Source organism: Harpia harpyja, chromosome 2 (assembly GCF_026419915.1).
Source record: "Harpia harpyja isolate bHarHar1 chromosome 2, bHarHar1 primary haplotype, whole genome shotgun sequence".
Taxonomy (NCBI): Eukaryota; Metazoa; Chordata; class Aves; order Accipitriformes; family Accipitridae; genus Harpia; species Harpia harpyja.
The window spans coordinates 12,340,238-12,367,412 of NC_068941.1; the positions used below are offsets into that span (position 1 = coordinate 12,340,238).

Genomic DNA, 27,175 nt, shown 5'->3' on the forward strand with positions numbered 1-27,175 from the left:
TTTACAGGCATTGGGGTCACGGTGCAGCCTACACACAGGAGGTTTTTAGCAGCTGTCTAATTTAGATGAGGAGCACGGACTCTTCCCGAGGACTGAATTCTCCCCCTGAAGAAGGGTGCTGCGGACATTTCTTTGAAGGCAATACTAGCTTAAATGTCCTTATCTCTAACCACTGCTCCCTGCCCCTCTTGCTGTGCTGGTACCACTGTTTCCACAGCTTAGTAGTAAACTGGATAGGGGAACCGATTCCTTAAAAAAACCCCACCAAAGTCCTTTTTCTTTTTTTTTTTTTTTTCCTCAGGGGGATCACTTACCACTTTTTAACTAAGTATTTCTTTATTCTCTGCCGTAATATCTAAAAATAACGGATGTATATATTAGATTCCTATTTTTAGGGCAAATCGTGTAATTCTTAGATGTAATCATATTTCCATTGTCATACACTTTAACAGAGACGTGCAAAAATATTTTCTAAGTGTAGCCGAGTCGTCTTTTGAAATGAGGTTCAGATCATTTTCTTATGTAATTATTCTTAGTTTAATTGAAATGTTCAGTATAATTATGTAGATCAAATAATGACTGTGAGCCTGTGAAGTGATGGATTCTGAATTCTAACATCAGATACATCTATTATTTTATTATTTTCCATTCATCACGTGCAACTTAAGAGGGGAGCCATTGCTTATACAGCTCTTTCAGTTCTCCAAGTACTGTAAAGATGCTCATCCCATTTGCTTTCTGAAGAAGCTGCAACTTAGACCCAATGTTCAGTTTATGCAGTTGTTATACTCCCAAGGAATACAGAGCACCGCAAGTAAGTTCTTTATAATGATTATGATTTTGTTGGTATGGAAGGTGATGCGTATACACCTTGTTGTGTGAGATACTGTCCTTATTTATCACCACCTTTAAATTATTATACCAAAGGGTTCAGGGGAAGTTAAGCTAGTGAACGGTCACTATTGGGTGGAACTAATTTTATTTTCCTACCAGGAAATGAAAGGCTCTTGCTTTTTCCTGATGGTGCTAGGACAAAAAAATCACTCCATGACACATTCTTTATCTGCATATCAATCACCTTGGGTAAGTATGCACAAATTCATTCTTTTCTTTCCTCCCTCTCCCTTTTTTCCTTTTTTCCTTTTTTTTCCCTTAAGCATCTTCATTCATTAAAGTCACAGAAGTCTGAAGCACAGATTCAAACATCCAACTCTTTTTGAGTGTTATTTTGCAATTTTTGGTTTCATCTTGGCAAGAAATGTTACAATGCCAGTCTGTTTTCCATTGTCTTTGTAACTTTATTTCTTAATTATGTCTAAGCCACAAATTTGACGAAAGCAGGAATGTTAAATGGACAACTATGAATTGAGAGTTTAGGTCTATGGTCTGCTGCACTGTAGGATTGGACAGAAGTCAGGAATCCCTTCAATGATTGCTTAATGTTACAGGCAGTAAAATCTTAGCCTGGGAATTTGGAAGCTCAAGAGAATAATATGATCTCAGTATATGTTCTTTAGCATCGTTTAGAAAATGAAACCTTTTGTCTTTGTTCTGTAGAATTGGCTCTTACTTTACTACAGCCAGTTTTCTCCATAAATTGTGTTTTGAACATGAGAACCAGAAGGTTACTGAACTTTCTAGTATCTCTATTTCTTTACTGCATCTTTTTTGTTTTCAGAAGTACTTGTGGTGCGATTTTTGTTAATTCATAACCTTGGAGATAATCTATATCTTGCCTGTAGATCCATTCAGTTTTAATTCCAAATAAACAAAAGGTATGCATCCAAACATTTGTAGAAGTGCAGTTATTTCAGTAGACTTGGAGGCAACGCTTAAAAATAGGGAACACTCTTTTAGTGCAGAGGTCAGTGGATCCAATAGTGGGCTACACCGGCACCGCCTAATCCCCCTCACAACAAAGGCATTTTCAGCACGACAGCTCTGCAGCAAAAGTATCTTTGGAGAAAGTTTGATGGCATAGTACTTTCATAATAACTCTTAAAAAAGAAAAACCTTTCTCCATAAAGCCAATAGGTCTACCTGGACAATCTCAATCTGCTGTTGGCAACTAAAATGGGTAGGAACAACTTTTGTGTTTCTCTGGCCTTTAACTATTGGATCAGCTGGCATCGAGCATTGCCAGAATCCAAGGTCACCTTCTCACTGCGCTTTTCATCTGAGCAAATTTGGCTACGACGGGTGAGAGCCTGGACCAATATATACTGATATGAGAAATCAATCCTTAATTCAGCAATAATAGCTAATTAAACATTGGTAATTTAAATAGATAGTCATAAGGAACATTTTCCTAATTAATGTACTGGCAAGAAAACTCTCTTGTGGAATGCCAGATTTATGTATTTTGAAAGCACATTATATATATGTAATTTGTTAATGTGATGCTGGAGAAACTTGACATCAGAAACTCTAGAAAAGCAGCCTGTACTTTAAAATCTTTAGCCTAATGCAAGTTGGAGCACTTAAAAAAACAGATGGAGAAAACTGAAGGGAAACCATGAAGAAAAGTACATTTAATTTCTAAGGCTCCAGCAATTTAGAAATACTGGAACACACATTGAAATCTTCATAGTCTTAAAATCATAACCAACAATCTCAATATAACTGCTTGTTGAAACGCAAATTTAAGTTGTTCAAGCTTATATTTACTAAAAAACAAAACCCAAAGAAAACCAACCCTGACATTTATATATTGCCATGGTTATAGAAAGGTTAATATGTCAGAAGAGAGATACTAAGTCTAATGATCTTCTAAGTGTTATAAAGCACAGCCATTTTGCATTTTTTGATTAAGTCAATAAGTGTATTACTATGTGAGCAATTTTCTTGACAGAAATTCAATATTTCCTTGTGTAACCTGGATTTTCCATAGTGAAGTTGTCCAAACCATAGAGCATATCTAGTGCAACGGTAGAGTATAACAGTATTCGAGTATTCATCATCATCATCAATATTATTATTACTATTAGCAGTAGATTAAACCCCCCATATGCTCAATTTATGTCATTATCAATAGCTATTAAATAACTTACTTAGCACTAAGGTTCTGCTGTGTTTTATTTTTTTAAAGTGTCTGATCTTTACCTATGTTTTCCTGAAAAAAATGTATGGATATATTCTAACGGTTATAGCGGTTTGGTCATTCATATAAAATTGGAAGCAACATTCTTTCCAAATTCAGAGTTATGACACAAAAATAAATTCTACTTGTGTGCTCTTCCAGAGAAAGGTGGACTTTTTGGCTAATGTTGCTATTATTCTGCGATTCCCAAGGGATTCTTCTTTAGAAGTCAGGTTTGTGGAGTGGTAGTTAGCCATGACAGCTACAGAGTGTTCTTGGATAACTCAGATTTTTGTAGGAAGACCTGTCACAAGCCAGACAGGTTGAAGTATTTCACAAGCTGTCCATTTTTAGTAGAGAACTCGGGAAGTAGTAGTGATAAAATTTATAGTTGAGAAAGAGCAACCTGCTGTGTAGTCTTGTGGCATTTTAGATCTAATCGTAGAAGACAGACATTCTTTTCAGATGTATTTTTAAGAGATCAGAAACCAATAAAATGAGCAGAAAATAACTTCCTTTTACACTCTAAATTACTTTTTGCTTTGTTTTGGTTTTTTTGTTGTTGTTGTTTTTTTTTTTTTTAATTTGAGGGGGATATAAAAGGGAGAATGTGTGACTCCTTCATGCGCTTTCAAATTTTGAGCACTGCTGTAGCTCTTTTGGGAACCATGCTGAAAGAAACTGCGCTGAGATAGAGACACAGGATATTTTTTTTCAGAAGGGACTTCTGGAGATGTCTGATCTGGTACCTGACTCCAAGCAGCTTCAACCGTGAAGTCAGATTCTACTCCAGAGTTGAATGAGGTTGGTCAGGGCCTGGGCCAGTCAAAATCTCGGATGCATATTCCAGTCTCTCTAGACAACCCAATGGCTTTCTACCTCATCAGCAACCAGAGTCCACAAGTGTATGGGGATACTGCATCTCCGGTGCAAGACTCTATTGAGCTTCATGAGGTTTTTCCAGCTTATCAAGTTCCCTTTGAGTGGCAGCTTTACCCTGCAGCTTTTCAGCCTTTCTCCTGATTTAAATAATTTTGTATTTCACCTTTCATTTAAAATCTTCATAGAATATTTTGTGAGGAAGGGTATCATAACAGGCCTTCAGGAAATAAGGAAAGTGTAGCACAGAGATGTAGCACGACACGTCCAAGGTGACTGAACTTTGGCAATTGTACTGCACAGTCAAAATAGAAACAAAACCCAGATTTTTATATGCCTTTTCTTGTCACAGAATGTACTAAAAATGAGTATACAGTGTCTGAACTTAGGCCTCTTAGGCAAAAACTCTATTCAAGTACCACTGCAGAACAGTCAATGACAAATTGTGATGGTGAGGTAAAAGGAATGCAGAACACAGATCTAGAATGGAAACCTGGGGAGGAACATCATGACTGAGTCACTTAGAAACTGTGTATTTACTAGCTTTTTATATATTTATTGTATTAGTGGCTTGTTAATAATTATCACGTGTGTGTCAATATCAGTACAGACTCCACTAATAAGAACTTTCATATAATAGAAAATGTTTTAAAATGTAGTTACTTTTTTCTTGTAGATGCCCGAGTTTAAGAGTGCCTGAACTGCAGCAACTTCAAAAGAGCTAATTTTCACTGGGTGAGTAGAAGGTTTTTTTCTGTATATCAGACCTTTTGACATTTCCCCTTAGGCTGAGCAAAGCAAACAGAATTTTTTTACTAAAAATCTAACTTTGTATTTAGTCAAGTATATATATTTATCAACATAGTTCTATTTCTACATAGACCTATGGGAAAGTCTGTTCTTCTTAGATGATTTTTAAAGCAACTGAAAAGTCTATTTAGATCCTCTTCTGTACAGGAATATTGGAAAGTTTACTGGTAATCCAGTTAAAAGCCGATTAACAAACAGTAATTAACAAGCAACAGTAATAACAGGCTAATAATAAGCTAGTTACATTCATGATGAAAAAATGAGAAGTGAAATCCTGCCGATTTGACTACTGGATATTGAGTAACTTTAGATAATATCCTCCAGTGATAAGTTTGAAAGAAATGCATTGAACACTGAAACCTAAAATTTAAGGTGAAAACCACAGCAATCAAAATTGTCATTAAGCATAACTTTTATGGAACCTGAAGTACTCTTTTATTCTCTGTAGGCTTGTATATAAATAAATTCTGCAAATCTGTGCTGATAAGAGAAGGAAATGTACTATGTTCCATAGTTAAAGTGCTTATGCAAATACATGTTGCAATATTACATCTGGGAGACATGATATTGCTGCAGTACTTCTAATATATCATACTAATGCACATGGTCATACACACAACATATTCAGGATAACAGTATCATTAAAACATAAAAATGCTGCTAGTTGTAAATGATGCATTAATATGCTCTTCAAACACAAGAATACATAGATTCATGGACATTAAAGATAGAAGGGAGCATTAGATAATTTAGTTTGAACTCTTCTGTACCAAAGGTGTTACATTTCACCTACTCCCAGGTATTCTGCCCAAAGAAACAGAGAATCTCTATTTTCATTTGTCTCATAGTTAATCATCTTCACTGCTTACAAATGTATATATACATGAGTATATCCTTACAGTCTCCAAAAACCCAGTCTGAAGTCATTAGGTTAAAATTATCTCAGCTGGTCCACCTGTATGAGGCAATCATACTTTTGTTTGTATGGTACTCAGGTGATTGATATACCTTTCTCCAGGAGATAAAAAGAACCTTTCAGAATTCAGTATTCTCTTGTCTTTCACATATAATTCTACAATCAGGTTTTGCCCCATTCTTTTTTCTGAAAAGACAAGAGACCAAGACCTTTCTTACTCACTATAAAAATTTTGTCTAGTATTTGTGACTTCTCATTCTCATAATTTTTCAGTTTTTCTTTTTTAATGTGGACATGAGATCAGGATAAAATATTTGAGCATCGGTATCTTCAGTGCTACCTAGAAGGATTAACACCACCTAACTGCTCCTGTCCATTATTTCTGAGTTTAGAAGACTGTAAGATAGCTTTATTTTAATTTTGTTTCTCTATACCTAAGTTTGTTTATCCAATATAACCCCCACAACAGATTTCTGCCCTTGGAAACCTTAGCTCAGTCCCCTGTGCTATAGACAGGACTCCAATTCCTTTTCATTAGATGAAAAACATTGCATTTTCTTCTCTTAAAACTCATTTTGCTGGAATGAGCCCAGAGTATCAAGGGTGAAGGGATTTTTAAGGAAGACACAAATGCTTTCTGCTAATACTCCAAACCCAGACAGCAGCAAAACAGAAGCTGTGCTGTTGCAAGTAGCAGGACGGTGTGCTCAATAAGCTAATGAACACTGCTGAGAGTTCAAACACGCTTGTTAGGCTGACTGCATCTGCATGCCTTTTGAATCAGAGCTAGCACACGTCTGGCTGCCTCAGAGCAGAGCCAAAACCAACAGAAGTCAAATAAATATAACTATTGTAATCCAGATCATTCCAGATGAATGCGAGGCCTGATTATAATTATTTACCACTCAACCAATCCTTGCATCAGCCATAAATTTTATCAGCAGTGATTTTGTGCTTACTTCCAAATCATTGCTCAAAATATTGAGAAGGATTTAACCTAGAGTCCTGTAGTGGAGTCCTGTATCACTCCACTACAAACAGGGCCATATGTTTAAAGTGTTTGACTGAAATTACTTAAGAAATACGCACCTATAGATGTATACAGGTTGGAAGCATTCTCTAATAGCAAGAGATGCTCCTAGATGACTACTTATAATTCACCTAATGATAAATTTAGACAAATCACATCTAGTTAACCATACACGAACCTTACAAAAAATGTGTCCCAGTTTTTATCATTAAAAGGCTGTGAAAACAGCTTGCCACACACAGGAGTCACAAAGGACAAAGAGACAAACTCATACTACAGAGTTAAAATTCCGGTCCTGAAAGTAAGGAAGTCTGCATACCTGGTTATTTAAAACTAGTAACCTGGATTCTGGTATCCTTGTGGAAGTCTGAAATGGAAAACATGAGTGACTTTATATTCTTTAGGGTTGCTCTAATTTATAGTCTTGAGCAACGATTGGATCCTTAGAAGATTGCCAGAACACCATGTACTCGGGTCACTCCTCCCCTCTGCCCCTGGACACTCTTTTCTTTGAGATAATTGAAATACTTGTTTACCACTCAGGTCTTCAATTATGCGCTCAGAATCCCCAGCTGGCCACTTAATCCAGTTTTGGGTTTGTTTTTACCAGTAGTACAGCATAAAAGTACCTTTTATGCAGCTGGGTCTTGACTATACTTTTCAGAAAATCAATTAAGTATTATTTGCTAATTTCATTACTGCTGTCTAACTGATGACTTTGCAATCTTGTTCTTTGTAGTATATTAAGAATGTGCACCAAAATCAAATCTTTGTCTGCATAAAAAAAGCACTGGTCCAAAATGCAGATGGAACAGTAACACAAAATAATGGCTGTTTTGTTTATTTTTGGCTCTAGACATTTCTGGCTTTAAATACCTACTTAAGAACTGTATTTTGTCTTCAGATGTAGCACCAATAGAGAAGTATGGAGTGGTTTTCCCAGGGTAGCTCTTCCGACTTAAGTATTCTTGCACAGGTTTACATTTTCAATGGCAGTGCCTAGAGGACATGGAGGGATAAGAATATCATTAGCTCAGTAATTCAGATCACATTAGAGTGACCCGACCGTCCTAATTTTAAAGGTTATTTTAATTTTATGTAAATCTGTAAGTGCCATTCACCAAAAAATCTGCATAATATGCCTTGCATTTTAGTTTTACTTGTCACCCACTTTTGTACATGAACATGAGCTAACTTATTTTTTTTGTCTTCTGGTACACCAATGTCTTCTCAAGTGAGACTTGAAGAACTTAATTAAAACTGAAGAGACTTTTCTCCCCCCTTATGAAACACAAACTTGTAACTTTCCATTCTTCCTTTTTGTTCACCAAACAATTTTCAAAATTATGTACAGCTAGAACAGAAAAAGCTGACTGTTTCATATCTGTGAAAAGAATAATCTGAACCAAGGAAAATATTCAAATGCTTAGGCTAGACTCTGACCCCAACACTCATATTAGTGAAGGGTTATTCACCTTATTAAAATTAATCCCATGTTCATGTCACTACCTGCCCCAGAAGGCATTTATTTATTTTAATATTTATTATATTTCATATTCTGTACTTTTAATTAAATTTTATCTTTAATAAATCCCCTTTTGCTTTGTTTCACTCCCTTCTGTGATTCACTAGAGAAGCTGCGTGATAGGGACTCTAATTTCCTGATTGGTTAAGCCTACTTCCAGAAAAAAAATCTCTAAAACTCAATGACCACGTTTTATATGCTACCAGAAAGTCAAAGAGAAAAGAATCAATGTAAGAAAATGCTCCCTCCTCAACACCAGTGGATGATATCCTCTGCTCTCTGTTTGTACTTTCAAGTTACTTTTTACTTTTTAAGGTTGGTACTGGCTCTGGCTGAAAGAAATATCAGAGCACGTTCTTTGAAAATCACCTACTGGTCCTTTCCCTGTTTGGTAAAATAAAGACTTGGCATGGGAAGACACGCAAATATGCAAAAAAGCATATGCTTTTTTGTTTTAATCAGAGGACATGAATTTAAGGAGGCATGAATTTTCACAGATATTGGTACATAGTAACATGTATGAAATTCATGACATCCAACCTCAGCTATGTAAGAACTAGACATCTACTCTTAGTGGGTCTCCTAGGCCCTCTAATCAATGCATAGAGGTAATAAAGGGTAATAAATTAAGGCTGGAAGCCTCTATAAGATAATGGGGACAATCACCCTTTGTAAAACTCTGTCTACCTTCAGTAATGCTAAATATCCAAAATATTTTCCAAAATAGTAAAAATCTATACATTTCTGAAGAACAGACTGACAATTAAATGAAGATCATTCTTTTCGGTCATTAAAATAGTAAAATCAAGTAATGCCAGAACATCTTTTCGAAAACCTTAGCATCCAGGTGAGGAGATGCACCTCAGATACTAACACTGGTACATTTACCTTTCTATCCATACAGTAGAATTATTTCAGTTAGTTTTGAAGTATTTGAATAATCTGGATTTTAATTGTTCCTGGATTTTAAATGTCCTGAAGCCCATAGCAACTTAGGGTGGACCATATCTCATTTATTTTCACATCACACTCTAAATTTGTTAAAGCTTCCTGTCCTTTCACACCTTTGTTCTGACCAGGAACATGGTGATAATGAAGTCCTCACAACAGCAGCATCATGTTAATCCTTTATCTGTTGCTGCTGATTCTGGACTTTAGCATTTTGTAGTTCTTTTTAGTTTAACTCTCACAATGACTTTGTTCATTGTTCTCGTTTTATGTTCAGCAAGGCTCATCAGGAGATGAAAAAAAGCTTGAAGCATAAGAAACATCACAGAGACTGACAATTAATATCTCATTAATAAAGAAAACAACAACAAAATGAACAAATAAACAAGGAAAACAGGCTAAGTGGAAAGGTGTTAATTGAGGAAGATCTGAAAGGCTTCAAAGATCTAAACATAAAGAATTAAGAAAAGTGCGTTTTTCATGTGAATTCATCTGCTTGGAGGTTTGAGGAATTGGTCCTGCACAGCTGTGATGTTGTGAAGCAACATGAAGAATACAGGCATAAGCAAAATCGACAGAATTGGGAAAGAGAGTAGATGGACAGTCAGGATTCTGGGTTAGTGTAAATGGAACAGACACTCAGTCGAAAACTTTTCATTTTCAGGTGTCATTGGAAAAACAATATTTCAGTCATTTCTGCTAGCTGAACACCAAGCCAGTGACCCTGTAAAGAAAAAAATAATCAACATTCAAGATTCCTGCTTTCTGTGAAGGGCTTGGGGTGAGGGATGTGCAGCACGTCTTGGGTCCTTGGAACCCAGTCTCCCATATTGGTCACTAAAAATTTTATGTTGTTCTCTTGACCTAGCTGTGTTAAATGCCAAAATGGATGAACAAAATTTGAAGACTCATTTAGTTTTTGGTGGGGTTTTTTGAGAATGACTAGGAAAGTTGGGAAAATTGGAAGAAAGGGAGAAGGGAAAAAAAAAAAAAAAAGGAGAGACAGAATCCTTCACATATAAGTCACATCTATCTAAAATCCAGTTAGGACAACCAGTGATAAAAATGAATTCCTGTGTGGTAACTTTCAAGAAACAAGCTGCTATGTCCAATGGAGATTACAGGCAAAAAATAGTCAAACGAGACCTCTGACCACTGCATTATTGGCCCTCGTTGAGTATTCCAATTAATTAAAATAATTCATTTTGTTAAGGAACTTGTTTCGCACTTGCGTAGGTCTAGCTACAATTAAATCATAAAACATATAAACAAAATATGAAGGTAATTTTGATGCATTATGTGTAAGAGAAATTTCAGTTTCACTCTTCTGTATGATTCCCATTATTAGCATAATCATCTAATATTGTGTGTTATTTTTTCTTATTTTCACTTAGACAAGCAAAAAGCTGTACAGATCTTGGGATATTAGTATTTTTAAAGCTTTTTTTAAAAATATTGAAGTTTTTTATAAGATGGAAAAGACTAGCTGAAATTGGCACAGAAAGAAAAAAAATAAAAAGCATGATTATTTTTAGAGCTGGCCTCTTGGGCTGGGTATGGGCATTTTAGCTGAATGGAGAAAATCTTGCAGTTCTAGTGTCATACTTTCTCTCTTTGCATATTTTAATTTCTAACACTGTCAAGTTAAACTGTTTTATCAAAACTAAATTGCCTGAACTAAAAAAATAAACCCAAAACAACAGCAAAACCTATACCTTATTCATTAACCACAGTGAATAAGGTGTACAGTATTTTTTCCCCAAGACCAATTTATTCTGTGAACCATGCTTGCAAGCTATCAAAAGCTGTAAATTAGTGGTCACCTCAGGCATTAGAAATAAGAGCTCCTTTACAGGAGCTCCCATTGAGTCAGTCTTTTTCATCTTTGCTAATTAACACTTTTTTACCATTGCCTTATAATAAATAATTGAAACTATCATGTAGGACATGATTCAGAAAAGAGAGAGCAAAAACTTTAAACTAGATCATTTTCAAAGAAATCTTTCTCTGATTGGCTTCTTCAGTAAAACCCTGAATAATTAGAAAATAAACTGTTTTCTGGCTTTAAAAAAGTCTTTGAAACCCTCTACTACCTGAACAACTTTAATTTATGTGCCTATAGAACATCTTACGGGTGCTGAAAACCAAATATTTCATTCCCTGAAAAATCCAGGTAAGCCATAAAATACTTCACAGTAGCACAAGGATCACAGCAGTGTACTCCGTAAGATGTAAGTATGCTGCAGTATCACAAGATCTTCTAAAATGAGGAAGCAACTTTTAGTATGAAAAGGAGAGAGTTAATCTTAAAGCTTTTGGATCGTGTGTCTTTGATCCTGTCTGTACAAGCAGAACACCCAGCCAACCACACAAGCAAGACTTTGCCTGTATTTCTCAGTAGGTTTTAAAGCATCCCAACTTGGTACTAATTGTGAGCTGGTATTAGCTCTTGAGTACCACCAAAGGCAGTAGTTATTTGCATATTTTGAGCTACTGGAGGTAACGTGATCACGAAAGAACAGTTTTATGGTCCCGGCTCTCACCTGCACTTTTGTGTGTTTCAAGCAATTCTGTAATAATTAGATACACCTGCATAGCCCTCATTCGCAAGGAAGAAATTTCTGCCATACCGTGATTGTCAATATGAAGACTGGTTTGATTAAGCTGTGTTAAGCAAACGTTGAGTGTGCCTTTTTTATGATTGGTCCACAGAGCTTCACTGCAAGGAATTGCTGTATGAATAAATACAATTACGGAAAAGGAAAACCTAAAGGCAATTTGATAACCCTCTGCAGAATTTAGCAGGGTGTCTAAAAATGAAATGTTGACATTTCTGTGGTTACTTTACATATAAAAGAGGTACCTTTCATAAAAAGCAAAGCACTTACTTAACATTCCTCAAAGGTGGATCTTGTATTCTTCATTAGCTAAGTTTCAATTGCCTTCTTCAAGCTTGTCTTCCCAGCAAAGGTCTCTGTCAACTGTGAAATCCACTTAAGGTAATTAGTATTCTGTTAGATTTAACAGAGTCTGTGAATTAGAACTGTAACAAAAGAGAACGTCTACTTGTTTCTTCATCATCAAACAAGTGGAGCTTCCAGCTCCTGTGGTGGCTGAATCTGACTCTTTTTCATGTCATACAGGCCATGCTTAGAGTAAGGATTAATACCCTGCTCAAAAATTTGATCTTCCGTTTTACCAGAAAAGATGACATTTCAGAATGTTTCTATTCTGAATCATAACAAGAGTAAATCTCCTCCTCTCCACAATCAGGAAACAGTTTCCTCCAAATCAGTGTAGCATTTTATTTTAAAATTTTCTACAGATGTTCAAATTTTGTTTAAGAATTTTGACATTTTCTTTGAGTTTTATTTGTAAACTATAGTCATATTGTTATTTTTATATTTGATTATGTCACAGAGGCAGTGGCTATGTACAAATGTACAACTGCTACCTCTGAAACTCTTGACACGAGAGAACGTTTGAAGCATTCTAATGCATACTTTATTTTTAACATCTGTCACTGAATGTTTGCCACTTGTTGACTGGAATATTTTCTCTTTTCTAAGCCAAAGAGAGTTTTTTTGATCCCAAAAAAGCATGCTGGAATAAAACGGAAAGCTTTGCTAGCATCAAGCCTGCACAGACTTAGAAACAAAAGGTCTCAAGTAATTATAAGCAGATATAAAATCTGGACAAGAATATAGAAACTGGGAAAAGACTGGGTTATTCATTGTAAGGTCAAAGAAGAGACAAGGAGGAAGATAGTGGATCAATTGGCTGAAAATCTTACTGTCTGTATACTAGTGCCAGAAATATGGTGAATAAACAAGAGTAACAAGGAAATCTTATAGTTTATGAAAACATATGTTTTAGTCTAAGTTTATGATTTTGCCATGATTTGATAAGGCAAGCCTTCTGACTGGAATATATTAATATTAAAACCCAATATATTATCAATAAAAACTGACATACTATGAAATGAAAAAGTGTTGCCCTGTACTAACATTACATGTGCACCCTTTGAACTGCAGACTATAAACCGAGATGGTTCTGTTAGTAATCTTAGCCACAAAGAATGGCTCCTTTTTATTCCTTAGCAGCCCAAGGGAGTGTCCATCAGGTTTCTCCTAGTTTGTACTTAGACGTGCAGGCTCTTAACGTCACCCATGCTAGCTAAATTCAAACTAGAATAGATGTCTGTACTGTCATTCCACCTTCAGTACGTTGTGTAGACATACTCTGAGATCAAAGTGTTTTCTGTTTGTCTTATAGTGACACGGTTTGACACTTCGAAGTATGAAACTTCATCGCAACACAAATAAGAGACATTTTTGACGCAGAAAATCTGTTTCAGTCACTAGGAAGGGTTTGTCTACACGAAGATGCTAGTGAGAAATTGGGAAGTGTGTGAATGGAGAAAATAGTAGCTGTTGCAGACCAACTCTCTGTTTGGGCAGTCTTAGTAGGTGCTTATGGCCTTTCTGCAGTTTAGCTAAAACCTTTTAGGAAGTGTGTTTAATAACAAAGAGTAACAGCCACACCAGGGCCTAGAATACATTAATGACCCAGGTCAGTTCAGAAAATGGGATTTAAGTAGAAATTTTTTCTTTTGCCCTGAATTAAACTGACAAAACCAAGAAAACATGACAGAGTTCTGTACTTTTAACTGTGAGTCTGAAATTCTGATTTTTTGAGTTTTTCTTAAAATTTCACAGATGACTTAGTACTCCAAGAAAAAAAAATCTTATCAAAATAGCAGCCAGTGCTCCTCCAGGCAGAGCTTCCACATTCCCAGTTGTCCTGTGCATGTCCTTTGTATCGCTAAGTTACGCTCTCTCAGGGTAATGCTCAGGGAAGGAATTATTTTGGTCCATCTCATTTATGTGTTCACGCAGTTGCCCTGTGGCACACTTACTACTGATAGAATTCTTCAAACAGCTTCATATCTCTGCTGACATACACATATAGCTTGCCTTACTATCTTATTTATGTATATGGTTTAGATTTAAATACACCTATACTTTTTCCTAAGTGCCTGCTATTGTTATGAATTGTCCAGGGGGCTTTTCAGAGCTGTGCTAATGCATACACATGCAGTGGGAGAGAAAGAAAGAGGGAGTCCAGCTTGCCATCTTATTTATGTATTTATTTTCTTTTAAACATACCTATATTTTTTCCTAAGTGCCTGGAACAATATATGCAATAAACAATATTAATCAATAACCATGCTCAAATCATTCGGTTCCTTCAGTTCAGTGCTGTGAAACAAATGTGAGAAACTAAATAGACCTTGTAGAGTGCCCTGTAGTTCAATAAATCCAAGGCCTGTCTGATCAGGGAGACAAGGTAATTTTAGCAATTGACATCTCATCTGCAGTACTCTCCCTCTGTTTCCCTTCAGCTTCAACTGGAGAATTATGAACATTTTTTTTCTGCTTTCAATTTATTTTAACAGTTATGACATGAAATAGGAGGAGAAATAGTTAAAAAGTAAATGGAAAAGACTCAAACTGTTTCAAGACTGATAGAGTACCACAAATAGCTTAATTTTTACTCAGGAAAAGAATCTTGGACAAAGAGGAGAAGAAAGAAGAAACTCTTAGTGGTAATCTCAAGAAAATACTGAAATTCAGAAGAAAACTGAGAGAGAAGAGAGTTAGAGGAAAAAAGAAGAAAGTGCCAGGCCTAAGTAAGTACAGCTGCATGTCTGAAGCATTAGTTGTATCTCTAGGTGTGTTTTCAGTTCTTCTATACACTTTGCACACTTAATACTGTATTCAGTATTACTCCATAGTAACTCTTATTCCCATAAATCTGGGAAATAATATGCAAGAAGTTTCTTATCAAAAGCTGAGAAGAAAAAAAATTTTGTTTTTCAAAACCATGATCATACACAGCACTAGTTATTATAAAAACAGATTATGCTCAGAGTTTTCACCTTTGTATGTTATAAACTTTTCAGCTGCTGAAGTTTCAGACTATTAAATGGAAAAATGCGAATGTCAAGAGATTCTTGTCATAGCAAAATGACGAAATTTGCACAGCTATTGTGTATTTAGCATATAAGTGCACTAATAGAACAGGCCTGATGCAATGGAGAAAATTTATCAAATCTATACAAGAACTGTAAAAAGTGACAGCTAACAAGTGTTTATCAAGTTTAATTTTTATTACTCAGTTCTTTTTTGATAGCAAATCTATGGTATCTTTAAAGAGTTTGCAGTTGAAATTACATGGACCCTCATAGCCCTTTAAACATAGTTCCTTTGACAGTGGTCTTTAACTGAGTAACAGAAAGAGAAGACGACCTCTTCCTCTCCCTCCGAGTATGTATCTATGCCAGCAGTATCTCTGAATTTAGGTGAGAAAGAGAACAGGCACATGTCTTTCTGTTGTACTTATGAATTTATTTTCATTTTTAACATACATGTTTTCCCCTGTGTGTCAACTATGGATATTAATTGTTCAGATTGGTTTTAAGTCTATGCTAATAACTTTGTATTTTCTTCACATGCTTGTACTGCAGTAATGATCAGGAGACTCAATCATGGACGAGGTCTCTTTGGGCTGTGAAGGGTGTACAAACTCAGAACAAATTATTGGTGATCCAAATAATCTGATTTTGTCGACACTTTCTTCTGTCCTTTAATAAGAATATCTTTAAAAACTGCTTTTCATTATTAGGTTTAGAGTTAGAATAATACTTTTCTTTGCTGTGGCCTGATGATTGATTTAGCTTATCTAGACTCCGCAATTTCAAAGTATATATATTATTATATTCTTTTTTAAACTGCAGGACATTTGTTTGCAGAGGTTTTATTGGTAACTGAGTAATTGTACCAGAAACAATATGTTGCATTGACAAATCTATCTCCAATTTGTATGCGCGCAGCTTGATATTCTTCTACAAGGTTCATATTTTAAGCACTGCAGTCTAGATGTGCAGGTTGATATTAGTGAGAAACTGAGAACCAAAATGCCTGCTTGTCCTCAGGGATGCCACGACAATTTAGTAAGATGATCTCATATTATAACAATGTTTTCTGTTGTTATGACAGTTGTCATATTTTAATTCTTTATGAGCTTTCATTTGGGCATTATCATCAGAATTCTTTGTACTAGCTAATTTGCTTTTGAGGTAAACCTCCCTTATTTCCCAGTTCTTTTGAGTATATGCCAGCCTGGTCCCCTGTGAATCGGAGCATCCTGAGAACCACTCCATTTTCTAAGAGACTATCTGTGTTCCCGAGGCATCGTTTTGGCAGCAGCTGATGATGGAGACACCGCAGCCATCCCTGCTTGTCCCTGGCTGTGGCAGCGGTGCTGCAGAGAATAAAGCAACTCTGCGCTACTGATGGATTAGGAGGAAAGTCATCTGAGAGCTATTTTAGTTGGGTTACAGCTGTTCTATACTTCCAGAATAGCACTAAGTGTCTATAAAACATTTGGGACATGGGGTGGGGCGATTGTGACTGTCCTTTTGTATCCTATTCTAAGCTGTTAAGTAATGCTTCTGTTAATATTTGTCACCAACCTGACTAGCTTCAGTCTGAAAATCAGGAGATAAAATGATACAACTATCATTCCTAATCCCCGAGTCACTTCTGCTCTCAACTCTTGAAAATACTATGGGTTGGTATGTTGGGCCTTTGGCAAGAGGTTCTTCAGATTTCTGTTGCATTTCTTCATTTAATTTGGAGAAAAAAATTAACGCATCACTGAAGAGTCCATTGTCTTTATTCTTAAGATATGAAGTGACTATTAGTGTAGATGATACTGTCCTGTACAGCTGCATTGTGGATCTCCCTCCTCTAAAATAAATCCAAATAAACAAATAGAGCAGCAAAGCCCAATATCGCTCTGAGATCATGCAGAGTGACTAATCCACTCTTGCTAGACAGCAGAAGCCTCTGTAGACTGAGAAAAGGTGTCATTAGCTGATTTTCATTCCAGGACCAAACCAAATAAAGCCAGAGCTGAAAAAAACCAAAAATGTATTAAACTGACAAAAAAGTCTCCAGTGGGAAATGGAAGACAACTAGAAACAATGATAATAACATTTTCATGTGCTTTCATTACATGAGCAATTTGGGGATGTGCTGAGCAATTCAGAAATATTTCAAATTGCTGGGTATATGCCATAATTGCTGGTTTACAAATATGTCAGATCCTTTACCATGCAGGCTCCTTTTATCCATGGCAAACAATTCTAGATCAGATTTTTTCCATTTAAACTGTTAGAAGAAAATAGTGCAATCCAGAACTAGTATTAATTTAATTTTCATGGCTGCACTGATGAGGATTACTGAAGCACAACATCATCCTGGCATTTATCAATATGTAATCTTAATTTCCATAGTGATCTCAATTAGTCTCACTCTATACTAACTCAGTATAACATAGAATATATATACTTACAAAACTAAGTATAAAGCTGAGTAGCCTGGGACAACAGTTAAAATGGATGCTTGCAAAGATGCTAGAATTAAATAGCAATTACCTTTCTTTTGGATTATCTGGTTTAACATTAATATAAACAATTGATTTTGAACATTTATTGGTGTTTATATATTGTAGCAGTAGTCACCCAATCTGAGGGTTTAGCATAATAATAAATCTTTTTAATTGGCTATTAAAATTAGAACAATTTTGATATAATTATGGCTTTCTAACTTTGGGATGGTAAATATTATATTTAAGAAGTCACAGAATTGTCCCCCCCCAGAAGAGTAGTTACTTAGAGACCACAATATCTCTTCTTTATCTGATTTTAGGTGTTCAGTAGAGAGGGAGAGAGGCAATGGAAACCTTTTGCAATGAACTGCCACTTCAGGCCTGGAGGAAATGCCACCATTGATGAGAAGGTGTTTGACAATCAATGTGCACTGCGCAGTTCTCACTGACTGTTCACAACCCCACCAAAGATCAAGACCGGTGATGTGTTGTTTAGCAGATACCCTGCCTGGAACAAGTTATTCTCATGTGTTCCCTGATACATTTTTCCAGATTCTTATCTCCATCAAAAACAAATGCTATTCCAATGTGGTGAAAACTCTGGCAGACTATCTGCCATCTCTGAACAGCATTGGTGGGCCATGTAGGCATTGGGCAGTTGCTTTGGGATGCATCTACACAAAATTAGTATCCTGAGCCATCTCTACTTAGAGTATGTTGGTTAATGTTGTGCAACAGCCTCAGAGCTTGAGAAGCACCTCCTTTTGGGTGAAACAAAACTGGAAGATGCACACTCCAAGAGTTTGCCTTCTGCACTTCAGCCATCAAAGAACACTCAGTCCACAGGGTGAGTATGAAGTAGTCCCCGCAAAGCACAGGCAGGGTCAATAGTGAATTCTTGGCACCAACTGTTTTGCTTTACTTGTGTGCTTCTACTGTACTGTAAAATTTGCCCTGGTAGCCATTGCTTTTGGCTAGTGGAATGGTACCAGCACCAAGCTAGGCGAGCAGGTGGTCTTAGGATTTCTTGTATTGCTGTGTAAAAATTTGGGAATTCCCTAATTCCCTTCACCTTGTCACGATACTAAAAAAAGGAATCTGGGAAAATCTTGACAATTTTTAGTCTCCTTACATCACCAAACAGTGTCTCACAAAATGTGCTGGTCCTCCTGTCTTCACATAATATAATAAATTAACAGATATTTATCTGTGAATCTTTAATAGAAATGAGCTTTACACAGGATTCTGGAAATTTTCATTTTCTTGCAATGCCAAAGCCATACATTGCAGAAAACACTGCACAATGTCCGAGTAAACATTTTCTATGAAACATGCATAAAGAATCAGATCTTAATTGTAAAGTCTAACTCAGTAGTGGTTTTAGAAATGAAGTAGATTATAAAAACAAAGATTTGTTTGGGCTGGATTGTTTGCAGAAGATTTAAAAAACAAAGAGGTTAGAAAAAATATGAATGTGTTTATATTATTTTACTTCTCTCTTGCATTCTCTGTAAATAATCTGGAAGCAGTATCCTGTTAACACATCCATTTGGTGTAATACAATTACTATATTAAAATTTATGTTGTTGATTTAAGGATGTCTGCTAAAACTGCCAAAGCCTCCCACTTGAACCTTCTGTCACCTTATGCCATTTAATGTGACATGATTATCTTAACTGATTTTGAAATTCATATATGGATACACAATGCATTTGAATGGCTTCTTTCTTACATAAACAATTTACATGAGATGGCACTGATATAACTTAATTACGAGACAACTGTAAGCAAAATGCTTAACATGGACATAACTGTCCAGTACTGGAGAACTTCCAGCTAGAAACCCCATACTTAAAAGAAGCTTAGGTCTCCAATTTATAGCTTAGGCTTGACTCTTGCTGTAATGACATTTTCCTGTTTATCCTATCATAGCACTTTCAAGCCTTCCCATATGGATTTGAGGGCCCCACCAGACTGTGAGTCAATTCAGAAGAGATTATCTAGGTCTGTGTCTATAAGTAATGTAGAGGATCACAACAAAACAGTGAAACTAAGCTTATCATCATGATACATACTGGCCACCTAAATAATGACCAACATTTTGTAGGCCAAAAATATTTCTTATGCTTATTAGTGAATGATATGAATGCAAAAATAGATAACTAAGCATATAGGTGAGTAATTGTCTTACAGTATTTTTCTTTATGGTAAATAAGCAGTTGCCTTATGTTTGCGGAGTGAGACTAGAATGAAGCTTGATGAAAATAAGCAAGCGAGGGTTCTTGTGAAGGTGCAAACTGCAAGTGATAGATTCACCATCACTCATTCTGCACTGACAGTAACAGTCACAGCCAAGATCAAGGTCTGAGGTTTGTTCAAACTTTGAAGCATTTCAGACTTGGGTCCTTGTATTTCATTCACTCCCAGACCTACTTATGAGGCAGAACTGGTGGCATATATCTATCTATCTATCTATCTATCTATCTATCTTTGTGTGTGCGTACATGTATATATACACCAACATATAAATCTTAATTAGAAAATGGTAATCCTAAAATGTCTAAGTAAAGGAAGCATTTCATTTTGTCCATTATTATGTTCCATTGTATGTCCTTCCCTATTGCATGTCATATCGTGCAATGAGTTCACATTTGACTAGGCAATAAGAAGTTGAAATCAATCCTATGTTCCAATTATGTTACAGTGATGATAGAAAGACTATGCCACAGTAGAAAACTACAGGGAACACAGCAGTGAACAACTGCGACTACAATTTCAACCTTACCCTGAATAACACTGGTAGGGCTCTGTTCAAGAAATACTTAGAGTCCTTTCAACCACGCTCATTCTTAACCTTCCTCATAAAGTTAGAACCAATAAATTAAGCAAATGTAAATTATATTTGTTTTGTGACACAATACTTCAGCAATAATTGCATATTTCTCATTACCAATGTGATAACATTTGTGTGCATAAAAAAGGCTGAGCTTAAAAATCAAATTATATTTTAAATGTAGGAAATACACTGACAAGCATCGAGTCAGTGTAACCTTCTATAACGTGACCAAAACTCAGAAGATTAAACTTTGTAGTTTTGTTTACTTTTAACATTCAATGATGTGCTTGTGTGTAATACTGTACCTCTCTTATCAATGGATATAGTGGAAATATATTAATAGTAACAATGCACATTCTTAAATATCTGACACATTTGGAGAATCATATAATTAAAATACAAGTAAATATATAAACTAGATCAGATTTTGGAGCAGTTTCTTTAAAAATTAAAACTTTCTTTCATTTTCTTGCAATCATGGGGAGAATACTATTCTCCCTTTAGTCTCTAATTGGAAAGGCTTTCTTTTGTAGGCTTTTAGAAAAATGCAAAATACATTGGCAAATTATACATAGAGATCCAGAGTCTTCTCTATTATTTCAAACTGTAGATAATGGCTTCTTAAGTAACATATGGTAAATGTGCTGAAGTATTATCATTTTTAAAAATCAAATTGAATATACTATGCAAATATAATTATTCAGTGTTCAATAATAACTAATGCATTTGAGTGTCTATCTTAATATGTGAAAAAGTACAGGTTTTTCACTTTGAGTCTTCTGTAATGTTGAGGGTATTTTCTTTGAAATCCTGGCCTTACAATTATTGCAGTTGTTATACTAATTAGAAAGTACAGTGACACTGTTTATATTTATATATAACTAACTTAACTCAAGTACAGTGAAAATTTGGAGGACAAGAAAAATGTCTGAATAACTTCTGTACCCTGCTTTGTGAGAACTTCTATTCCAAATTCATCTTGAGCAGATAAGATCTGTAAGGAAGTCTGTCTAAAAAATAAGATCTTTCTATGAGAGCATTATTTTTTATCAGCTGGCTAAACTGTACAATTGTTACTTTGGTAACATTTTAAGAAATGTGATACACAGTGGGACAGTTCACAAAAATGATGAGCATTCTTTAGTGCTGACATTTACTAAGTGTGTTTTCTTCCTTACAGACAAAGAAAATATTCTTTTTTTAACAACAATGGCTGCACTGTGGAAATGAGGTGTTGGGTGTCTTTTTGAACTTAAAAAACTTAGTTAACAAATGTTGCAAAGAGCTGCTGTTTTAAGTAAAGCCCACATCCATGGCAGAGCTTTTCTTGGAACACAGAACATGAGACACATGGGACTGATGCTGTCAGTCTCTGCAGCAGCAGCACCATGAGATGTTTAACACTGTCTGTTCCTCTGGTGAGTGCAAATGATAAGAAGCCATGAGCAGTTTTATTAGTAGAGACAGAGACTCTCCAGAAATATTCTGGTAACCTTGATTTTTAAGAGGAATCCTGGTCTGCTTTGGTTAGAGTTGTATTTAAAATGTTGATCTTTGATACTTGACATACTCCTAGTAAACTGCTAGTTCTGTTGTGGATTTGCACTACAAGTTGAATATTGTGCTGATTCATAAACTGCCCAGTCCTTACTTGGTTTGATTTGCTCCAAGTTCTTATGTTGCACTAAGACTCTGTAGCCCAGACATTTTTTGCAATACCATTCTCAACATCTGTGGTTTAGATGGTGGTGTGAAGAACAGTTTAGCAGCTACCCAGGGTTGAGGACTGTTGCCTCATTTGTCTCAGCTCTTCAGCACAAGCAGAAGGCAGCAAGTAATGTTCCAGCTCAGGTCTGTATCCTGAAGTGCAGCTCGATATAATCAGAGAGATTGGTAGGCAGCATTTTCCGCCTAATGCTGTGGCAAGGAAAAGCCTGGGGCTGAGAAAGAACCGAAATGGACACAGAATGGGGATGGATAAGCAGGAGAAGAGATTCACTATCTGAAATAGAATATATAGAAAAAGATTGGACTGTATGGAGGGAGGATTCACAGATACAGAAAGTATGCGGATGAAGATTGAAGATTAGGAAAAAAAACAGAATTCAGAAGAAATAGGCAAAAAAAGAAGTGCAGAAATCTCAAAGTTTAGAATCTCTTTTAGGTGATGCCCTAAACCTCATCAGTTCATCAAGAAAAGATGCCTTATATCCCCCCCAAGAAAAAGAAATACTGCAGACAAGAAAAGTATTTATCTTTCTCCTAGAGAGCAGGTTGTCTTCTGCAAGACAGAATAGCAAAAAAGAGAAATAGAGAAATGCCTGTTCTAAGGTATATACTCGCCAAGTATATGTCACCAACTCCAGGAAACATGAGGAAGGAAAACAAGAAGAGGCCCCGTTCAGCCACAGCAGCATTCAAATTTATAAATGTTTAAGTATTCCTTCAGCTTTCACAGGTTCTATATTTAAACATGCATTTTTAATTGACCCCAGAAATAATTTCAGTTTATATATAGTTTTATAAGCCTGGGGCCTACCTGTCCAAGGCCTATTTGAAGATTTATCTACAGAAATCATTAATGAAGGAAGGAGGGAGGATTTAATTTACAAAGGCCTAAATCCAAAAGCCTGTTCTGGAATTTGGCTTAATTATTGATATGTAGTTACACAGGGATTTCCCACACAACCTCCCAGCAGCATCAGATTACCTTGAAGTTACAGTAACCACTGTAATCTGAACAGGTCCCTTGTAAAGAGCAGAAATATAGGTCTGGATATGAAAAAAATCTTTAATGCATTTCACACTGCCAGCCTGGGACCACACTAAAACTGTTCTTAAATGATGCAGGTAGTGCCCTTTGCTACTTCAGATTCTTTCTTACCTATTTCTTCAAGGAAAAGAATCTCACAGGTTTAACTACAGTAGGAAGAAATGGATTTGCTTGGTAAAGTAAAATTATGTGCAACTGGATAGTTTCAGGCTGAGGTCGTAGCGTATGGGGAAAATCTTTTAAAGATACTTGGCGTTGTATTTCCTTTTAAAGGCCCTAGCAGGATTTCCAAAAGCATATGGGGAGGAGTCCACCACAGTATGCCTGACATTGATGTTGGCTTCCTTTCTGAGGCTTTAAGTACACTAGGTATCTATAAAGTCTAGCCTACAGTTCTTTTATCTCTTTGGTGGGGTCATTCCTATACCCATATGGCAATGCACCTACAATTTAAGGGCAGTGATAGTCCCTGGAAATGCTCTGAACATGTATGGAAGACGAATCCTCCTGTTCTTTCCAGAGCACTGTTAATAGGACACTGTGGGAAAGGTTTCATTGTCATTACCCTTAAAATGAGCATAAACATGGGCATTCAAAAATAATACTTAGCCATCATAAAAGTTATATTTACCAGCTTTCATCCAGCAAAAATTCAGTGTGTTATATATATTGTGTTTTCTATATAGGGATCAGTTCAGGCACCTCTGGGGCAAAATTCAGCAGCTCTTCAATAGTGGCAGCAATGCTGCAGAACAGTTTTAGGACATAAAGAGCAGAAGAATAACTTATCTAATTGAAACTGTGTGGGGAATTTAAGTAGGCAGAATGTAATTACTCAAGCTGGAATTTGGCCATTCAAATACTGAAGCCTTTAAAGAAATGTTAATAACTATTCACAGCTTTAGGAATATATCTTCAAATCACAATTTTAATAAGAATAAAAAAGGGGAAAATGCATTTAGCAGCTTATGTTAGGGAAATATTGTATTAACTGTAGAGGACAAAAATGAAGGTAAATATTTAAATACATCTGTTATCATGGGATAAGACTTTGATGTATCAATCCCATCTCCACTAAAGCCTCCTACTATAAAAATAAAACTCCCACATTGAAGTATGTTTCTGTTTTGCTTTTGCTATGATAAATAGCTATCACAAAAAAGGAAATTTGGCATAAAACATGGATAATAAAAGATGTGATTTGAGAAAATAACTTAAGGCAGTGGTTTTCATTACAAAAAGGTACAAAAGATGGAGCAGAGCAGGGATTTGTTTTGCATAAACACTTTAAAAAATACTGTCTTTGTGATAGATGGCTTGTATACTTGCTGTTCCATTGTATTAGTGATTGCTAGCCAGTGTGGTTATTCCTGAAGATCAAAAAAATTGGCAGAGTTAAAAAGGTGGCCTATAATTATATCAGAAGATAACTGCAGTGTCTATTCGGTAGAACTACTTCACACTGATAATTTCTAGACAACCTAGTCCTTTTCAGAGTTTCACTCTGAAAGCTTATATAACAAAATTTATGTACACTATCAGGTTACTGGCAGTGATTAGATTTTAGCAAGCCTCTTTATTAATTCTATTTCATTAAAAAAAAATTTCCAAGTAATATTTAAAGTGCAAGTTGAAATCTGTTTCAGTTTGGATGGTTAGCTGAAGTTTAGTCGGATTGCACAAGAATCTGCAAGCTGACACAAAGGTCTCCACTGGCAATGGTGGCACTTATATCTTCCTCTGCTAGTGGGAGTGATACCTATTGTTATCAGTCTTGTCACTGATGGTGCTAAGCAAGGTAAGTTTGTGAAATCCTCCTAGAAATGCAAGGTTATACAAACTAGTGTGAATATCTTCCACATGGTGCGGTGCAGTGCAGTGCATGCCTGTGCAATAGCTACTGGTTTGTCTTGAAAGCATCAGAGCTCTATTAGTGCAGTACTTTGTCTCAGCTTATTATGGCTGAGCTGATGAGCTTTACTGCCATTGGTTTGGTCACGATGGGTTTAGAGATTGCTGCCTGGTGCTCCAAAACACACTGTAGACAGGCATCAAATTTATCTTAGGTTTAGATACAATTAAAAAACAATAACAACAAAAAACACAAAAGGAAACCTACAGTGCAGAGGGACGGTTAAGCATTTTTGTTTGAGATTCAAAACAGTCAGCGTACTGAGTAAGGTTGGCTGCAGGATATAAAACTAATATGCTTTTTATGCATTAGCTGAGCAGTTAAGGACCAGAGTGCTGTTCCCTCCTCATGACAAACATTTCAAATCTCATCTTTCCAGAGTCTGCCCAAGGCTACTCTACCTATTCCTGTTGAGACTGGGACTACTTACTGTACAAGATCTGTGGAGACCAGAGAAAAGGGCACACCTGTATTTGACACTGCAGTAGGGTTTGTCCCTTGGGCCAAACTGTCCTTCCCATCCTTCTGCCAGGTGAGAGTTGCATGCATTCTTCTACATAATCACGCTCACACTGGTTTTCAGTCTGAAATGAAAATAACTGAGAGAGGAAACATTCAGGATGGTAAACAAAATAGGGAAGGTTGAACGTCAGTACCTTTTTCAGCCTTGTTCCCCACAGTTGTCATCAGACTGCAATTATGTACCTTTCCAAATGCATCTGTGTGCCTGTTGGTGTGCTTCCCACATTCCCCAATAACTTTTGATAATTTCTGCATGGTTCATTGCAACCAGGTTTGGTGGAGGGTAGAGGTCTCGGAAATAATTACATGGGTTCGAGTTTTGTAGCCACAGACAGTCGTGCATAAATGCAATATTGGACACCAAAGAATCCTCCCTGGAGAGGCCTCTTATAAATACCTTTATGGCAGGAGAATCTTTAATGAAGATTTCATTTTCTATCACGCTAAACTAGACAACAACCACCCCCCCCCCCCCCCCCCCCCGAAACATGGGAAACTTAGTTTCCTTAGTTCTACTGGTCATGGAACTGCCGCCTTTTTTTTTTTAAATACGGCTTAATCATCCATAATTGTTGTAACAAGCCTCCCAAAAGGTAATAATGATATGCTATGACAAATTTTATACATTATGATACATGTCCTTTAGGCTTTATAAAGGCTCCATGTGATGGGTTTGACAAGCTTCCCTGAGGCAACTGAGGCTCCTTTACATAGTTCATTAGTTGAAAAGAGAAATGGGCTTCAAGGTGCTTTAAAAAGATTAATATTTTTTCAGTTCACTGTTCATGGGTAAAAGTGCATGTAGAATAATTCAGGGCCAAATTTGGCTTTAATCAGAAAAATATGTATTTTGGGGAAAAAATAGAAAGATTTATAGCTGGTTGCATAGATTGATAGATGACGGCTCATGAGAACAGAATGTGGCTCAAACAAGACAACTGCTGTCCTTAATTCTAAAACAGAAGTAGTTTGTCCTCTTTGTGCCAGATGCTAACTTCACACTTTCTTCTCCAGGATCACTGTTTGCAACATTTACATCAGAGAACATTTATAATAAGCTAAGAGCATTTGTAATAGCATAACCTAGGACAGGATAATGAGCATTTCTCAGTCACTCAGGGAGAAAGTACAAAAGCCTGACTCTTGTCTTGAGCTATACTGCCTTGTCTACGGCTCAGCCATTAGTAAAGGCCTGTGCCTTAACATATTAGCATAACCTTTCCTTCTATTGTAGGTCAGAGAAAACTCCCATTTAAAATCTCCCTCATTTGTCAAGACAATTTCTCTTTTGACATCATCCAGAAGGTAGTTGCTCTTATTGCCATATCTCTACTATTTTTGCTGGAAACAGATTATGGGAGCAGCATCCATGGTCTTCCACATAATTACTCCCCTTCTGCCTTGCTACCAATCTTTATTTTTTGAGTGTGTCATTTAAAATGAATCACTGGCTTTTCCCTCAGGTGTAAATGCCGCATAGGAGTCTCC

The 27,175-nt window shown here is 36.2% G+C and overlaps 1 long non-coding RNA gene across 2 annotated transcripts in view; it reads left to right on the forward strand.

The window, feature by feature from the left end:
• Nucleotides 1-685: 685 nt before the first annotated feature.
• Nucleotides 686-27,175, forward strand: part of LOC128152378 (uncharacterized) — a 38,162-nt gene continuing 11,672 nt past the window's right edge. Inside the window, exons 1-7 of one of the 2 annotated variants that reach the window (XR_008238641.1) lie at nt 686-814; nt 994-1,083; nt 3,798-4,006; nt 4,635-4,693; nt 14,646-14,879; nt 17,965-18,491; nt 25,545-25,697. This is a non-coding gene — a long non-coding RNA (uncharacterized LOC128152378). The remainder of the gene's footprint in view (nt 815-993; nt 1,084-3,797; nt 4,007-4,634; nt 4,694-14,645; nt 14,880-17,964; nt 18,492-25,544; nt 25,698-27,175) is intronic. The other variant, XR_008238642.1, reaches the window with a different exon arrangement.